At 38.0% G+C, this 14,492-nt stretch overlaps 1 long non-coding RNA gene across 1 annotated transcript in view; it reads left to right on the top strand.

Moving 5' to 3' along the window:
- LOC106723965 overlaps nt 1-9,753 on the top strand; it is a 15,969-nt gene extending 6,216 nt beyond the window's left edge. Inside the window, exons 2-3 of the long non-coding RNA XR_001359717.1 lie at nt 4,297-4,300; nt 9,635-9,753. This is a non-coding gene — a long non-coding RNA (uncharacterized LOC106723965). The remainder of the gene's footprint in view (nt 1-4,296; nt 4,301-9,634) is intronic.
- Nucleotides 9,754-14,492: the final 4,739 nt, after the last annotated feature.

The raw sequence follows: 14,492 nt of genomic DNA, 5'->3' as shown, positions 1-14,492 counted from the left end.
TTGGTTTCCTCCGTCACTGAAGGAAGCAAGCCTCATGTTAGTTTCAAGCTGCCTGGCTGCCGGCCGCCATCTTGGCTGTAAGTTAATTTGCATATCTCCCTGATTAGCCAATGGGAAGGGTAGCGGTCGTACGCCAATTACCATGTTTCTCTTTTATTAGTGTAGATAAGTATTGGCATATAGTCCTGTATATCTCTATAAATCTATAAGATACAATACAAACGCTTGATGTAAATAAGGGAGTACAAAATATTTAATACATATTTATGGTAGAATATTTTGTTAGTCTATTTTTATTCTTTATTTCATTATTAAGTGTTCACTTTTTATGCATAAATATCATGTGGAGTTAATGAACAAAAACACAGTTGGATTGCTATAGTTGCTACATCAACATTTGTATACATTTAGAGTACACCTGGAAAAAGAGAAAAGAGAAAGAGAGAGAGAGAGAGAGAGAGAGAGAGAGAGAGAGAGAGAGGAGATAAATGTAGGTTTTTTCAAAATTAAATTTGGGAAATATCTGGAAATTAAAAATACTCTTTTATTTACTTCTGGATTACCTTTATAAAGGAAATTTAAAGTCAAAAGCTTCCCCACTAACAGAGATAGTCTCTCAAGAGCTTTTTTTTTTTTTAGTTTTAGTTTTAGTCTTGTTTAAATGCAGTCCATGAATTAATGACCTTTTAAGATCCCTTCTAGGCCTTTCTTTCAATTAACATATCTAAAATAAATAAAGGAGAAATAAGACAATTTGATCTTAACTTATACATGAAATGTCTTTCTAAAAATGTTTGATATAATTATATACAAAATTACATTTTCTCAGTTATAATTTCACATCTGTGTTTTCCACCAAGGATATTAGACCCTAACATATACACTACACTCAAGCATTCTAACATTCATTTTACATAGCTGTATATCTTTGTGTATATCCTACATTTCTAAAATGTAAGCTATAAAGGCATTTAGTTTAAATTGTAAGGAATTTGGAACATATGTCCTCCTTCATTAAAAGCACACATTCACTCAAAAATCCATTTAAAAATTGGAGAGCCCATTAAGTCCTGGGTTTTGCTAGGCATCATTGCTACAAGGATGTATGTCTCAGTCACTGTCCAGTGAGTATTGTCAGCAAGTAGGAAGCACTAGACCCTCCTCCCCACCACATACACACCCCAAAAAGCACACAATTCAACAATTCCAGGACAAATTCCTTTTTTGAAAAATCCAGAAATTAATTGAAAGGCATCAGCACCTCAGGTGAACCTGAAAACACTCACTGAAACCAGTAAGAAGGTTTTTGGATACCCTCTTGCCACAATCCGTACCCATGACACAGTATCATATGATCAAGACACCCTCTACCCCCAGCTTCTCTCAAGAGAGGAAAAGTGTCAGATTATGCATTTATCTTCTCAATTTTTCCAAAGGTGCTCTGCGTAGAACTGGCTTCTGTCGTGCCATATGTATAACTCTGGTGGGCTTAGAACTGTCTAGCCACCAAGGGGAGAACGGAGACAGTGGAATACACTGGTAGACATCATTTATACTCCTCATTGTTCAGCATACTGTGAGTAGATGAAATTCCAGTTTTCATTTTCCATCAGGAAGGGAAAGGGTTGATTCATGAGTCTAATGCTGGAATTACTCCAGGTTGGCTCGAAGAACTGACATCAGTTTTGCCAATCTTAGAACTTTGGCAGCTCCAACATAGCCTAGCCACATGAAGTAGAAAAGAGTCTTTGGCTTGGATGGTAGACAGCATAACTCCTCTCCCCAGCTCAGCACAGTCCAATCAGAAAAACAAACAAACAAACAAAAAGCAAAGTTGCCTGTTTCAACCTGGGGAGGGAAAGAATTGATCTGTGTTTCCAAAGCCATAACTTTTCTAGAGATTTACCAAAGAACTGGATTCTATATTGCCTACCTCAGTGCTGATAGGTCATGGCATAATCTAGCTACCTGTGGGAAAGTGAGAATATAAACAGATTTGTGCTAGCAGTTACAATAGACCCTCCCTCCAGGTTCAGCATAGAGCAGTGGATTTTAAAAATCCACCTTTAAGCTTCTATCTGAGGAGGAAAAGGGTTGAATGGAATATCCAAAGATTCAATTTGGGGAGGGGGGACAAAACCAAGAAACTGGATTTATTATCACATTTTCTGGTGAATGTGTAGGATCCGTCATATCATAGATGCATAGGGACAATAAAAAAAACAAAAAACAGAAAACGGGTTGAAATATTATGAACATTTGATAGGTACTGAGAATCTGTGAAAAGATTGGTCAGGGTCTTCTCCTGTACAAGACCAGAACATAAAAAGCAAGAGAGGTGACCGCTTTGCATAATGCACAGAAACCAACACAAAGAATTAAAATAACTAGGTATAAATGTCCCAAACAAAGAAACAAGATAAATCTCCAGAAACCAACCCTAATGAAAGAGAGTTATAGGATTTTCTTGACTGATAATTTGAATAGTTGTCATAAAGATAACAGAGGTAAAGAGAGCAAGACATTAGCAAAGTGAAAATTTTAACAAAAGGACAAACATATGAAAAAGTATCAAACAAAAATCATGGAGCTTAAAAACAGTAATTGAACTGAAAAAAAATCACTAAAGTATTTCAGCAACAAACTAGATAAAGCAGAATTAAGAAACAGCAAGCTCAAAGTAAGTCACTAGAAATAATACAAACAGAGGAACAAAAATTTTCAAAAAATAGTGAAAAAGTGTGAATAAACTTTAAAGTAATTACAGGTAACTATCAAAAGAACCAATATATACATTATGGGAGTCCTGGGAAAAGAGAGACAAAAAGGATCAAAAAGCATATTCTGAAAACTTTCTAAATCTGGGAAAGCTAATTGGCATTTAGGTTCAAGAATACCAAAGGAGAAAAAATAAGATGAACTCAACAAAATCCACACTAAAGCTAAAAATTCTGTTAATATTCAAATACCAAGGGAGAATATTGAAAGTAGCAAGAGAAATTGACCCATCACATACAAAAGGATCCTAATAAGACTACCATTTGGATTTTTCAGCAGAAACCTCTCAGGCTAGAAGGCATTGGAATTATATGCTCAAAGTTATGCTCAAAGAGTGGCCACTAAGAATACTATTCTTGACAAAACTCTCCTTAAAAAATATAGAAGAAATAAAAAATTTCCCTGACAAACAAAAGAAGAGGGAGTTTATCACCACTAGATGTGCCAAGATATTCTAAAGTGAATTTTTCAATTTGAAACCAAAGGAAACAAAACAGCAGTATAATAGCATAAAGTATGAAACTCATTGGTATAGGTAAATATATACATATGCATGATTCTGTTTTACTGTAATGGTGTTAAGTAAAAAAATATATTTCTACTATAGTAAAAGTTGAAAAAAATATAATTTAAAAGCTACAAATTGTTACATTATACAAAATAAGAAGATATGCAAATTATGACAACAATAACATAAAATGTGTGTGTGGGGGGGTAGTAGAGAGTTATTTTATGCGAATGACCTTAAGTTGATATCAGTTTAAAATAAAGTGTGATAACTTTAAGACATTATATGTTAGCCCCAAATTAACACAAAAATATATATGTAAAATTATACAAAAGCAAAAGAGAAATGACTAAAACTGTATCAATACAAACAAACAAAAAACACAAAGAACAACAAGAGAAGAAAATACCAATTAAAGAACTAAAACATGAGCAGAAAACAATTGTAAAGTAGCAATAGTATATCCTATCCTATTAATAATTACCTTAGATATATGTGGATTAAATTCTTCAATCAAAAAACAAAAAAATGGCTGAATGGATAAAAAATAAGTCCTACCTAGATGCCATCCATAAGAAAGTCACATTATACTTAATGGTAAAAATTTAAAAGATTTTCCTCTGAGATCAAGAGCAAGGAAAAGATGCCCACTTCCACCACTTTCACTTAACAAAGAGCTGGAAGACTTAGAGCAATTAGGACATTTTAAAAATGCATTCAAATCAGAAAGAAAGAAGTATAATTGTCCAGTTTATAAGTTACATGATTTTGTATACACATAACTCCAAATACTCCATAAAAACTTTTATAACAATAACAGTATCTAATCTAATAAAAGAGAAACATGCAAATTGACTGTCCCTCCACTACACTCCCCAGCCATGCCCACCAGCCAATCAGGAGTGAATATGCAAATTAACCCAACTAAGCTAGTGGTTAATTTGCATAGTAGGCACCAGTGGCCTGGGTCCAGGAAACATCATAGGGCACCCAGGTCACTCTGAGGTAAGCTCCGTGTGGGCCTTGAGCAGCCTAGTAAGGGCCTGAGCCAGGGGGCTCCTGGGCAGGGCCTGAGCCTGCAATCAGAGCCGAGGGGGCCCCTGCCCAGGCCTAAGGCTCGGCCAGAGGCTTGAGGCCTGGGCAGGGGGCCTAATGCCTGGCCAGAGGCCTTAGGCCTGGGCAGAGGCCGAGCTGGGGATCGGTGTGAACTACAGAGGAAACACCTTTTCTGACGCTCATTGGTTAAGCTTCCTGTATGGCACTGGTAATATTCTTAGTAACTTGGGTAATAATAATCCAAGAAGGTGACCTAGGGTTTTTCCACCACACTCCTGGAGAAAAAAATGAAGGTCCGGTGCTGGAGGGCTAAGAAATGTCAAATCCTGCCCTAGCTGGTTTGGCTCAGTAGATAATGTCTCGGCCTGCCCACCGCAGGGTCTGGGTTCAATTCTGACCAAGGGCATGTACCTAGGTTGCAGGCTCCTCCCTGGCCTGGGCCCAGGTCAGGGCTCATGCAGGAGGCAACAAATCAAAGTATTCCTCTCACTTTGATGTTTCTCTCTTTCCCTTTCTCTTCCACATTCTCTAAAAATCAATGGAAAGATATCCTCAGGTGAGGATTACAAAAAATAATTAAGAAATGTCATATCCTATGAAAGACACATCTTGAAAATGCCTAAAGAAAGTTGTCATTTTTTTATGGTGAGGGACTGGAGTCCATGTTGATGAAAACACCTTGGTGGCTGTGGTGACTGGCAGTGGCTGCAGCAGCGGGGTGATGGGGTTGGCACCTTCCTGTGATCAGCCCGGTAGCCTTTCTTTGTGGAGCAGGGAGCGGGCCTAAGCTGTCAGTAGGACATCCCCTGAGGGCTCCCAGTATGTGAGAGGGGGCAGGCTGGGCTGAGGCACCTCCCACCCCAGTGCACGAATTTTGTGCACCGGGCCCCTAATAATATTATAATATTAACAGTAAATTAATATTAATTCAGTAAGTTGCAGGATATAAAATCAACATACATATATCATTTACTTTTTTGTACACTATCAATGAACTACATGAAAAAAGAAGTTAGGAAAATGAGCTCATTTTCAATAGCACCATAAAGAGCAAAATACTTAGGAATAAACTTTATTATGGTGGTCAAATACTTGTATACTTGAAACTATAAAAAAAAATAAAACTGATGGAAGAAATTACAGGAGAGAGAAGCAAATGGAAAGACATCCTGAATTTTTAGAATTAATATGTTAAAATTTACATAATATGTTAAAATGTCAACAGATCCAGGGCATTTGATATTGAAACGTCAATGACAATCTTTACAAAAATCAAAAACAAAATAAAATACGTATGGAATCATAAAACCTCATGAAGAGTCAAATCAATCTTAAGAAAGAAGAATAAAGCTGGAGGTATCACACCTGCTGATATGAAAATATACTATGAAACTACCATAACCAAAGCAACATGGTACTAACATAATCTACATACATATAGATGGATAGAACAAAATACAGATCTCATTAATAAATACATACATATACAATAAACTGTTTTTTTTGTAAGGGTGCCAAAAATATACATAAAGAAAGGTTAGTCTCTTCAACAAGTGGTGCTGGGAAAATTGGATATCCACATGCAAACGAATGAAATTGGACTCTTAAATATACATAAAAATCAACTCAAAATTGACTAAAAACTTAAATGTAAGACCTAAAACTATAAAAATTTCCAAAAAAACAAAAACCGGGAAACTTTATAACATTGGTCTTGGCAATGATTTAATGGATATGATATCAAAAACACAGACAACCTAAAGAGATATTTCTCCAAAATGGACATATAGATGGCCAAGAGACATATGAAAAAATACTCAAAATCACAGATCATCAGAAAGATGCAAATTAAAACGGCAATGAGGTATCACTTCACACATCAGAATGGCTGCTTTCAACAAATCGACAAATGACAGGTGCTGGTGAGGATGTGGACAAAAGGGAACCCTAGTACACTGCTTGTGGGAATGCAGACTAGTGTATCCATTATGGAAAACATTATGGAGTTTACAAAACAAAATTAAATATGAAGCTGCCATTTGACCCAGTGATCCCACGTCTAAGAATATATCATAAGAAAACAGAAACACCAATCAGAAAAAATGTATGCACCACTATATTTATAGCAGTGCAATTTACAATAGCTAAGATCTGGAAACAACCCAAGTGCCCATCTGGAGACCAGTGGATTAAAAAGCTATGGTATATTTACTAGTACACCATGGAACACCACGCATCAGTAAAAAGAAGGATCTCTTACCCTTTGAGGCAGCATGTAGGGACCTGGAGAATATTATGCTAAGCGAAATAAGCCAATCAGAGAAAGACAAGTATCATATGATCTCATTCATACGTGGAATCTAATGAAAAAAATAAACTGATGAACAAAATAAATCCAGAGACATAGAAGCATGGAATGAGCTGTTGAATCTCAGAGGGAAGGTGGAGGATGGTGAGTGGGTGGGATAAGGTCAACCAAAGAACTTGTATTCATATATGCATAACCCATGGACATAGACAATAGGGTGATGGAGGCCTGGAGTGAGGTGTGGTAATGAGGGTAGAATGGATCAATGGGGGAAGAAGGAGAACATATGTAATATTTTCAACGGTAAAGATTTTTAAAAAATAAAATGTGGGACTACAACAAACTAAAAGGATTCTGCACAGCAAAGTTTACAATCAACACAGTGGAAAGGAAATCTAGAGACTAGCAGACAATATTTGTAATCCATATATTTGATAAGGGGTTAATCTTTAAAATACATAAGCAAGTCTTACAAGTCAATAGAAAAAATACACACACACACACACACACACACACACACACATACACACACACACGCGCGCGCGCGCGCACGAAAAAATTAACCACTGTAGAAATTGGACTAAGGGCTTGAATAGGCATTTATTAAAAGAAGACATGCAAATGGTGAACAGGTATATGATACATCACTAAATCAACAAGAAAATGCAAATCAAAGCTATAATGAGATATCACCTTACATCTGACAAGATGGCCATCATAAGAAAAAAGGCATGAAAGGCTGATAAAGATGCAAAGAAATTAGAACCCTTGTACACTCTTGGTAGGATTATAAAGTGGTACAGCTACTATGGGAAAAAACTAAAAATAGAATCATCATATAATCCAGCAAACCCACTGTTGGATAGATATCTAAAATAATTGATATTATGATCTCAAAGAGTACTATTCACAAGAGCCAAGATGTGGAGAAAATCTAAATGCCCATTGACTAATGAATGGATAAAAAATTTTGTATGTACATTCAACATAGATTAACCATGAGAACATATTGCTAAGTGGTATAAGCCAGTTACATAATTGAAGATACTGCATGACTCTACTTATATATAGTCAAGTTTACCAGTATAGACTCAAATAGTGACATGGTGGTTACTAGGCTCTGAATTTATGGCAATATGGGAAGGTTCTAATAAAAAGGAATAAAGTTTACTTAAGCAAGATGAATAAATTCTAGAGATCTGCTGTACATTGTTTCTATAGTAAACAAAATATATGCTACTCTTAAAAATGTATTAAGAGGTTAGATCTCATGTTCAATGTTCTTACCCCATAAAATATTTTTTAAAACAGTCACTGCCCTTGAGAAATTCATAGTCTAATATATACCAAAATATAACATTTCAATTATTTTGCATTATTATACACTTCTTTTTTTGGAGAAAAAATTAGTTTTATTATGTCTACCATGTTTATTTCTCAAGATAATGTAATTTTGTAAGGGGTACAAGAATATATTTCCCCTTTTTAGTGTAAAACTAATTTCTTTAAATTATCTAATATAGATTTATCAAATTTTCCATGTAAAATAAAAGCAATTGAGAAAAATAAGTTTTTATAAATAATCACATTACATAAATGACATTCGGAGGACACTTAGACTAGATCTATTAGGGGCTCATTGACTTTCTCAGAAAATGTTTCAGGACTAAAATATGAACTGGGTTTATTCCGTAGTAGCTTTAAAATATTGCTATGCCCAGCTGGTGTGACTCAGTAGTTGAATGTTGACCTATAAATGAGGAAATCATGGTTTGATTCCCAGTCTGATCACATGCCCTGGTTGTGGGCTTGATCCCCAGTAGAGGGCATACAGGAGGCAGCCAATCAATGCTTATCTCTCATAATTGATGTTTCTATCTCTCACTTCCTCTTCTTTCCTCCCTGAAACCAATAAAAAATATATTTTAAAAAATATTGATGTGACTTGCCATGGCCAGTGCTCTCAGTGGTTAGAGCATAGGCCTGTGCACGAAAGGGTCACAGGTTCTATTCCTGATCAAGGGCATATACGTGGGTTGCAGGTTTGATCCCTGGCCCTGATTGGGGCTCTGCGGGAGACAACCAATTGATATGGACACAATGATGCTTGTCTCTCTCTCTGCCTCCCTCCCTTTCATTCTCTCTAAAAATCAATGGAAAAATATATCTCTGGGTGAGGATTAACAATATATATATAATAAAAGCATAATATGCTAATTAGAGCAGTGGTCTTTCTGGACGTCCTTCCTTCCGGACAAAGCCACAGCAGGCAGGGAACATGGCAGAGGCGGCAGATGCCCCCGACCATGGCAGCAGTGAGTGGGGGCCGGGGCCAAGGCCCTTGCATGAATTTCGTGCATTGGGCCTCTAAAAACTATATATAGTGCTGTGGTTTAAATGCAAATATCTATATATATATATATAAAAGCCTAAGCGATCAAATGACTGTCACTATGATGCCCACTGACCACCTGGGGCCAGACGCTCAATGCAGGAACTTCCCCCTGGTGGTCAGTGCATTCCCACAGCAGGAGTGCCACTCAGCTGATGAACGGGTGCTAGACACTGGGCTCACGGCTGGCAAGTGCAGCTGCAGCAGCACGAGCCTCTCCCATCTCTGCAGCAGCGTTACTGAGCAGCAGCTGTGGCAGGTAGAATGGGGCCAAGCTGAGTGGAAGCGGTGCCCGGCCTGGATTCTGGCTCCTCCCCGGCCTCCTGCAGCTTCACGCACTACTACATCCCTCGGAGGATGTCAGACTACCGGTTTCGGCGTGATCCCCACAGTCCAACATCCCCCAAGGGATCCCGGATTGCGAGAGGGTGCAGGCCAGGCTGAGGGACCCCATTGGTGCATGAATCTGTGCACTGGGACTCTAGTCTAATCTAATAAAAGAGAAACATGCAAATTGACCGCACCTCTGCTATACCCACAAGCTATGCCCATCAGCCAATCAGGAGCGAATATGCAAATTAACCCAATTAAGATGATGGCGACCACGGAGCTGGAGCGAGCAGGGGGTTTGGGTTGCCGCTGGTAATGGAAGAGCCAAGCTTCGCACCTGCTCTGCCTGCCCAGAGCTCCACTCAAGGTTGCACATTTTCAATTATAGAAAAATAAATCCCAGATACCTGCTTCCAGCTTGCAGCGATGGCCAGCCTGAAAACGGCCCTCAGCCCCTCACCCAAGCTGGCCACACCCCCATGGGGTGAGGGTCCCCGCTGGGGGGCTTGGCCAGCCAGAAAACGACCCTCAGCCTCTCACCCAGGCTGGCCAGGTACCCCAGCGGGACCCCCACCCTGATCTGGGACACCCTTCAGGGCAAACCAGCAGGCCCCCACCTGTGCACCAGGCCTTTACCCTATATAATAAAAGGGTAATACGCAAATTGACCCTAACAGCAGAACGACTGGGAATGACTGGTCACTATGACACACACTGACCACCAGAGGGCAGATGCTCAATGCAGGACTTGCCCCGTGGTGGTCAGTGCACTCCCACAGGGGGAGCTCTGCTCAGCCACAAGCCAGGCTGATTGCTGCCTGCACAGCGGTGGTGGCGGGAGCCTCTCCCGCCTCCTCAGCAGCACTAAGAATGTCCGACTGCAGCTTAGGCCTGCTACCTGCTGGCAAGTAGACATCCCCCAAGGGCTCCCGGGATGCCAGAGGGATGTCTGACTGGCAGCTTAGGCCCAATCCCCCAGGGAGCAGGCCTCAGCCAGCACGTGGACATCCCCCGAGGGGTCCCAGACTGTGAGAGGGCACAGGCCGGGCTGAGGGACACCCCCCCGAGTGCACAAATTTTTGTGCACCGGGCCTCTAGTTTATTTATAAGTGAGATATTCTGACATTGAAACCTAACCCAAATTTCAATTGCTTCAGTGTATAAAAGCAAAATAATTTGAAAAGCACACACTTAGACAAGGGAATTACAAGAGAAGACAGTGTTGTGTATTAGGAAGCATACTATTTTTATAGAATTTGTTCTTGACTCTGGAGTTCTATGAGTCCACTTTCGTTTTCTTTTTTTTTAATTTTAATATATTTTATTGATTTTTTACGGAGAGGAAGGGAGAGGGATAGTTAGAAACATCAATGAGAGAGAAACATTGATCAGCTGCCTCCTGCACACCATCTACTGGGGATGTGCCCGCAACCAAGGTACATGACCTTGGCTGGAATCGAACCTGGGACCATTCAGTCCACAGGCTGACGCTCTATCCACTGAGCCAAACTGGTTAGGGCCCACTTTCATTTTCAATGTCTTCTATAACTTTTATAGTTAACTTGATTATTTTTAAATTTCAAACAAATATTAGCAGTTAAAATTGGAAGCTATTTTGTGATAATGGAATCAGCAATGGGCAGGGTACAAGAGGATGTGTATTTTCATTCTGTTTAGGGTACTGTGAGACCTTGGGGTAGTCACTTCATGTAAGTGGTTTTTATTAATTCTTCACTTACCAGACAATCTATATATATAAAAGGCTAAGTGTCCATCTGTCCAACCAGTAGCTAAGACACTCACTGACCACCAGGGGGCAGACGCTCAATGCAGGAGCTGCCATGAGGCACACTGGCCATTTAAAAATAAACGGCACCACAGACCTGGTGTGGACAAACCAACATTCGGCTTCCCCCAAGCACAGGCCCCACTACCATTCTGGAGGGACAGCCCACCAAATCAGAGCCAATGTTGCCAAGACCCCATGGTGCAAAAGGCAGCCCACAGCCCAGCCCAGCCCAGAAATGGTTGCTGTGGGCACCGGATAATGATGTCGCATAGCAATGCCTGGCTTCCTCTCCCTAGCAACTAGCCTCCTTGGAGTTTCTTCAGCCCAGGAACCGGACTTGCTTTATTCCCAGGTGCAAACATTTCACACTTTAACCAAATGTCTGTGAAGCATTTTCCCATGCCTCTCTCATTTGATCCTCACAGAAGTCCTGGAGTAGGTAGATAGGAGACTCAGTAGAATCCTATTTTCTTTTCATTAGCAAGACACAAATAGCGATATTAAAATATTTCTTCTAATTAATTTCCTTTCAATGTGCACTACTCTGTGCATGAGGACACTAGTGTTGCATGAAATACAAGTTACAAAAGGCCCAATTACAATAAAAGCTTCCATATTTTATCTTGGAGTGTCAGAAGCACTCTAGTTCTTTAGAGGCTCTGAGGAAATGTAAAGGGAAATTTTTTAAAAGCAAACAAGAATTTTTTTAACTTTGATTTTGAATTTTTTAGATTTGACAAAAGAATTACTTTTTCTATAAAAGATCCATTTTAATCCAGTAGAAGTGTTTTTAGTAACACCTACTTGAGATAACTTTAGCCTATATGATCTCTGTTCTGTTAACATTTCTTATATAAGAAGATAATTACATTTTTAAAACAAGGGCATATGAGGTTACAAAGCACACTGGTAAAATATAGCATATGTAACTTAATTTTCATTAATACTTTATAAATACATACATTCTTTATATTTGTGATTACCTAATTATGCCAACAATCTAGTAATTATTGCACATGATAGGCTTTTTATTATTGAATGTCTTTGAGAATGCCATTGCTCTATTTGAAAAGTGAAGGCAACAACTACAAAGTTAACAAATACCCATGATTGTTTGTGAGTTACAAACTGTTTCATTGAGAAATTTAACTGTATTATTAATTATATTATTAAGAAATTTAAGAGAAAACATAGCTTTTGCATGTGTAGGAAGGAACCCTAATCAGAGTACACTGTATGTTCAAGGCAAACTTTCCATATGCAGGTGCAAAAGCAAGGACACAGTAATCTTTCTGTATGCACTGCACAGGCCTACCTTTCTATAACCCAAATACTGATGTCACTATTTGTCAAGAGGTCTCTTTTGTTTGAGTTGGTATAAAGATGTGTTACTGACCAGCCAGTATGGGACTACTTTATGTGACAACTTTGTTAGCAACTGCTTCGTGAGGCTACTTTGAAGAGCTGTTTTTTCTGATGGCTTTTGTTAGCAATGGCTACTAGGTCTGCAATAAAGTTTCTCTATCATGCCTACAACTTCTCATATCTTCTCCACCTAATACCCGGCATCCACGGACGTCTAGTTCCTGGCAGGGGAACTGAGGCCCCACAGTTGGCATAGTTGAGCAGCATTCAGGAGTAAGTACTCCAACATCATGGTAACTCTATTCTGTGTTAAATGTTAGCTCCAGGCATTTTCACTACCTAATTGCTGAAATGTGATTATGGTGAACTCTGTTCTTATCAAATTTGATTTACAGAGCCTTGGCAGTGGTTACTCCATGTGGCATTGCTGACTCTGGGTCTTTACTTTAAGTATTAGTCACAGTTGTGTATCTCATAGCATCTTTACATTATTTCAAATAACCCAATTGTCTGTTTCAAGTACATTCTGTCCAAAACATCTTTGCTATGTATTATTTTGTGTATATTCTCAGACATCTGTGAGAGAAAAGCCACTCTGATTCAGAGTTTAAAGTATTAAATCAGGAAAGTTTATTGTTTGCTAAACCACAAATTAAATTAATTATCTCCTAAGCCACCCAAGATTGCCCACTAGTATCTAGTTTTTCAGAGTATATTAAGCAATTTATAAATTGATATTAACACTTTTCGGCTAGACAGGTATCATTTTGTGTACTGAAACAGTAATAAATTATAAGTTAATTTGTTTTTCAAAAGTGCTTTATTTTGTTTTCATGTATAGCATAGGCATTGAAAGTACCTGGTTCAATATTTTCTAAAGTTCACACTTTTATTCTATTTGTAAGTTGGTGTTCTGCAGGCACTAAAAGGCAGTGACATTCAAGCAGAAAATCTTTAAAGGAAAACAAGCTTCCTCAGCTCATTGACCTTTCTCTCATTTGATAAGCATTTAGATATTTTAGATTCTGAAGGTCAAAAATAAATCTTTTGTATTTATCGTTAGTCTAACTACATGTGCAATTCCAATAATCTGTTAAAAATGTGTTTTTCCTCTACCAACATAAAGTGTTTCTAAATAAATTCTCATTTTCTTTTATTTTTATGATACAATCAATTAATGAATCCAAATAAATTAACTTGTATCATTTATTTGTATAATTAACATTTAATATCAATGACTAATGTATTGTGATAAAAGGGCATTTTCTCTACATTCTTTTTTTTATTTGCTGTAAAAACTCATATTGGTTGGATATTTAAGGTGTAATTACTTGAGAATGTCACCATATAATTTTGAATGTATTCATATGTTAATACTGTAGGTTTATATATCTCTCCCTTTACATAGATACATATGACTGTGTATCTATCTTTATTTATCTAATCTATAATCATATTTTTAAGAGATCAGATTTAATATATTGAAAACACATGAAGGAGCTGCCCTTATTTCACTCCACATCTATTCTACATCATCTTGTCCATGACTTGTTATTTCTAAAGCATGACTCCGATTTTGTCACTCCTATTTGTTCAAATGCTCAATTTTGTTAAAAGATATTGAGTTAGACTAATATTCAAAAATAGTAATCATGTAGTCTCCACAGACCTTTCTAAGTAACTTTCTACAACAATCCTATCAATATACTCTTGTGTTCTATCTGAGCTGAAGATCTGGCTGGGTCACTGCTCTCCAAATATCCTTGATTACCTGGATTACTCCTGTGAGTTTATGATATCTCTTCTGCTTGGAATTTCTAATTTCTAATTCTTATTTGAAAGTTGGTTTTTGGTCAAAATACTATCTATTTCTCAAATCCCTCTTACAGTCTCTCACTCATGACATTTTTTTTTCTTTACTGATTAAGGTATTACATATGTGTCCTTATCCCCCCATTGCCCCTCC

This window comes from Myotis brandtii, unplaced genomic scaffold (assembly GCF_000412655.1).
Source record: "Myotis brandtii unplaced genomic scaffold, ASM41265v1 scaffold685, whole genome shotgun sequence".
Lineage (NCBI taxonomy): Eukaryota > Metazoa > Chordata > Mammalia > Chiroptera > Vespertilionidae > Myotis > Myotis brandtii.
The sequence above is the reverse complement of the archived record's forward strand: the minus strand, read 5'-3'. Positions and strand labels throughout refer to the sequence as shown.